The following is a 5,224-nucleotide window of genomic DNA, read 5'->3' as shown; positions in this document are numbered from 1 at the left end:
ACATGACCGAAGGGTAAAATAAACTCACCAGATTGATATACTGAGTTCAGAAAGTAAACCCGTCAAGAAAAAAAAAAAATTCCATATTAAATGCCAAGTCTGTAAATTATACAATGGACTACAAAATGTAAATGTTTCATGATACAGTATTTGTTATATTATATCACCTTTATCTATCAATATTGTTGAAATGAAGATCCAATAGCTGTATGTTGATATATGTTGAAAAAGTCAAAACTTTACATGGGGTGTACTTACTTTTTCACGTGACTGTATAGTGATGTAATAAATAATGTGGACAGAGGCATATCGGTTGACGTCGCGATGTCGAAGAGTGCCGTTCTAGTCCTCCAAATGCTTCCTGAAAGCTCAACGTTTGGTTCATTTGGATTTCTGTGATGCAAGATCCAACATCTTGAGCCCACTTGCATTGGAGATTAATACATTGAGCTGTTTAGTCTGAGTTCCATTCCTCATCCAGTATAAATGTTCACCAGTGAGGTTCACATGTAAGGTGAGGCATCATAAAATGCATCATTCCTCGGGTGGCCGTTAAGCTGTGTGTTCCATCTGCTAGCATAATTTGGTGGGAGTTGAAGATCCGACTACTCGAAAACGGGGATGGGAAAAGCCAGACCCACCAATCAAAGTCTTGTCCAGAAACTTAAACACATGACTTTCAACTATTGGCACATTTAATCAAACAGCCTGGCAGCAAATGCTGTGGGGAGGATAGGTGTGTGTGTGCAAGTGGGGGTGAGGGAGGGAGAAAAGGGGCGAACAACTGCAATTAAACAAAACAAAAAAGAATTGGCAATAAAATTCATTTTACATGTTTATTTCACGTTTGACAACACAAGCAAGATTAGAAGATGTAATCAATATGGTGTCGTAATTATCATCAGCAATTAGCTCCAAGCATCCAAACAGGGAGTCCTCCGAGCTTCCAAACAGGGACCTAGGATCCAAACAGGGAGTCCTCCGAGCTTCCAAACAGGGACCTAGGATCCAAACAGGAAGCCCTCCTCGCTTCCAAACAGGGACCTAGGATCCAAACAGGGACCTAGGATCCAAACAGGGACCTAGGATCCAAACAGGAAGCCCTCCTCGCTTCCAAACAGGGACCTAGGATCCGAACAGGGACCTAGGATCCAAACAGGGACCTAGGATCCAAACAGGGACCTAGGATCCAAACAGGGACCTAGGATCCAAACAGGGACCTAGGATCCAAACATGGACTTAGGATCCAAACAGGGACCTCGGATCCAAACAGGAAGCCCTCCTCGCTTCCAAACAGGGACTGAGGATCCAAACAGGGAGTCTTCCTAGCTTCCAAACAGGGACCTAGGATCCAAACAGGGAGTCTTCCTAGCTTCCAAACAGGGACCTAGGATCCAAATAGAAAGTCGTCTTAGCTTCCAAACAGGGACATAGGATCCAAACAGGGAGTCTTCCTAGCTTCCAAACAGGGACTGAGGATCCAAACAGGGAGTCTTCCTAGCTTCCAAACAGGGACCTAGGATCCAAATAGAAAGTCGTCTTAGCTTCCAAACAGGGACCTAGGATCCAAACAGGAAGTCTTCCTAGCTTCCAAACAGGGACCTAGGATCCAAACAGAAAGTCGTCTTAGCTTCCGAACAGGGACCTAGGATCCAAACAAGGAGTCTTCCGAGCTTCCAAACAGGGACCTAGGATCCAAACAGGGAGTCTTCCTAGCTTCCAAATGGGGACCTAGAATCCAAACAGGGAGTCTTCCTAGCTTCCAAACAGGGACCTAGGATCCAAACAGGGAGTCTTCCTAGCTTCCGAACAGGGACCTAGGATCCAAACAGGGAGTCTTCCTAGCTTCCAAATGGGGACCTAGAATCCAAACAGGGAGTCTTCCTAGCTTCCAAACAGGGACCTAGGATCCAAACAAGGAGTCTTCCGAGCTTCCAAACAGGGACCTAGGATCCAAACAGGGAGTCTTACTCGCTTCCAAACAGGGACCTAGGATCCAAACAGAAAATCGTCTTAGCTTCCAAACAGGGACCTAGGATCCAAACAGGGACCGAGGATCCAAACAGGGACCTAGGATCCAAACCGAAAATCGTCTTAGCTTCCAAACAGGGACCTAGGATCCAAACAGAAAGTCGTCTTAACTTCCAAACAGGGACCTAGGATCCAAACAGGGAGTCTTCCTAGCTTCCAAACAGGGACCTAGGATCCAAACAGGGACCTAGGATCCAAACAGAAAGTCCTCTAAGCTTCCAAACAGGGACCTAGGATCCAAACAGAAAGTCGTCTTAACTTCCAAACAGGGACCTAGGATCCAAACAGGGAGTTTTCCTAGCTTCCAAAGAGGGACCTAGGATCCAAACAGGGAGTCTTCCTAGCTTCCAAACAGGGACCTAGGATCCAAACAGGGAGTCTTCCTAGCTTCCAAACAGGGACCTAGGATCCGAACAGGAAGTCTTCCTAGCTTCCAAACAGGGACCTAGGATCCAAACAGAAAGTCGTCTTAGCTTCCGAACAGGGACCTAGGATCCAAACAGGAAGTCTTCCTAGCTTCCAAACAGGGACCTAGGATCCAAACAGGAAGTCTTCCTAGCTTCCAAACAGGGACCTAGGATCCAAACAGAAAGTCATCTTAACTTCCAAACAGGGACCTAGGATCCAAACAGGGAGTCGTCTTAGCTTCCAGACAGGGACCTAGGATCCAAACAGGGAGTCTTCCTAGCTTCCAAACAGGGACCTCGGATCCAAACAGGGAGTCTTCCTAGCTTCCAAACAGGGACCTAGGATCCAAACAGAAAATCGTCTTAGCTTCCAAACAGGGACCTAGGATCCAAACAGGAAGTCTTCCTAGCTTCCAAACAGGGACCTAGGATCCAAACAGAAAGTCGTCTTAGCTTCCGAACAGGGACCTAGGATCCAAACAGGAAGTCTTCCTAGCTTCCAAACAGGGACTTAGGATCCAAACAGGAAGTCTTCCTAGCTTCCAAACAGGGACCTAGGATCCAAACAGAAAGTCATCTTAACTTCCAAACAGGGACCTAGGATCCAAACAGAAAGTCGTCTTAACTTCCAAACAGGGACCTAGGATCCAAACAGGGAGTCTTCCTAGCTTCCAAACAGGGACCTAGGATCCAAACAGGGAGTCTTCCTAGCTTCCAAACAGGGACCTCGGATCCAAACAGGGAGTCTTCCTAGCTTCCAAACAGGGAGCCATCCTAGTGTCCAATTGGGAAGCCACCCTAGCTTCCAAATGGGAAGCCACCCTAGCTTCCAAATGGGAAGCCACCCTAGCTTCCAAATGGGAAGCCACCCTAGCTTTCAAGCAGAGAGCCTGCATCCCCAAGGAAGCCAGTCACAACGACCAGATTTCCCCAGAGATCTTTAAGATAATACATGTTGGAGAATTGTCTGTTACATTAGTTGAGGGCAGGTTGGGATTACATGGTGTGTGTTGTTGGGCAGCGGCGGATTAAGATTTTTGGGGCCCTGGGCACAAAAGATATTTAGGCCCAAAACATCCCCAGAAACCCACGAACGCATTATTGTCCCCCGTCGCACCGCGGAGCGAAAGGGGGACTATGCTTTTCCCCTCCGTCCGTGCGTGCGTCCGTCCGTCCGTCCGTGCGTGCGTGCGTAAGTGAAGGACTGAATTCTAATTTGGTGTGTGGGTGCAACCCACGTCAAAATCCAAGATGGCCGCCGCCATGTATGTCTGAACCTTGTGAGTGGAATATCTTGAAAAATAAGCGAAGTACCAACTTCTAATCTGGTGTGTGGGTGTATCTAGGCACAAGGAAGAACGCTGTTTAAAATTGGGTCTCCACGGCAAAATCCAAGATGGCCGCCTTGAATCTTCCACTTTGTCAATTCACATCACTTCACCGACGGGGGACCTAGGCGTAACGCTTGTTATTGTTATTTTCACTCTTGCTCAATCTGTGTTACTTTAGATTTGAATGCAAAACATCCGGAGGAATTCCAATGTTGTATTGCCTCTACCTCCCCCCCCCACCCCCCTTGGAAAACAAAATGGCATGCTAAGCAAGCCAGCTGTTCCTTATCAACCATTTCGATGGAGTACTTGCTTGAGTGCTTAAGCCACTTAGCCAGCGTTCTTCAACCTGATTAGTAATGGAATACACCGCAGCACTTGCATTGGTGTGCTCAATTACCAAGTTTATATTCATTTGTTTGTTTTTGTATACATAATGAGGTGGCCTATCGGAAAAACCGTTACACACCAGACAAAAGCACCAATTGTTCCGCAGAATTTCTTTAGGGTACTATATGATTCATTTCAGATGGGTATCCATCAAAAATGGAAAATAAAAAAATTCCAGAAAATGATACTCCTAATTATATATGATTTCTTGTTTATATATGAGTACTTCATACATATTACGAAAGGTCCAAAATTTGCCCAAGATAATTAAAATATCGAAGAGCAAGTATGAATAAAACTGTCCAAAACATTAAGACTACAAGAGATATTGTCCCCCTATTTACAGCCATACAACCATTTACCTCAACATATAATATCTTCACAATACATATTACCCCCACAACAACAACAACAACAACAACAACAACAACAACAACAATAACCCGATTGTTCCAGAAATCATGTCGCCCCCTCCCCAATCACCACCACTGTTGTCTGTAATAATAAGTGTGTGTGTGTGTGTGTGTGTGTGTGTGTGTGTGTGTGTGTGTGTGTGTGTGTGTGTGTGTGTGTGTGTGTGTGTGTGTGTGTGTGTGTGTGTGTGTATGATACAATACGAATATTAAAAATATTATTCATGAGATCTTTATGTAAATACAGTGCAATATAATAATTAAATATCCTACAAATCAATGTTGCTCGGAATCAGTGGTTGCTAGGATACAGCAGCATGCAAAAAACCGTTATTGGTGACAGTTTGAACATTCGAAGTGCAGTTTGATCAAAAGGCAGGTGGTGTGGTCGTGCTGGTTGGTAGATTGATGTATTTAAGGTAAGATTAGCATGATTTAATGATATTATCATATTATGGAGTGTGTAAGGAAAGTTATAAATATATGATAACACATTAAATCCTATTGCGAGTAAAGTTGGAATAAGTGATGTTGCATTGATGGGTTGACTGACTGCCTGGACGCAACTGTGGTTGTGGATCTACTGATGTACCATCTATTGATGTGGATCCATGATCGAGGTTGTGGATCCGCCGTTTGGAGAGGTCCTGGG

Source organism: Myxine glutinosa, chromosome 1 (genome assembly GCF_964187855.1).
Source record: "Myxine glutinosa chromosome 1, kmMyxGlut1.1, whole genome shotgun sequence".
Classification (NCBI taxonomy): Eukaryota; Metazoa; Chordata; class Myxini; order Myxiniformes; family Myxinidae; genus Myxine; species Myxine glutinosa.
This window is presented reverse-complemented; position numbering follows the sequence as displayed.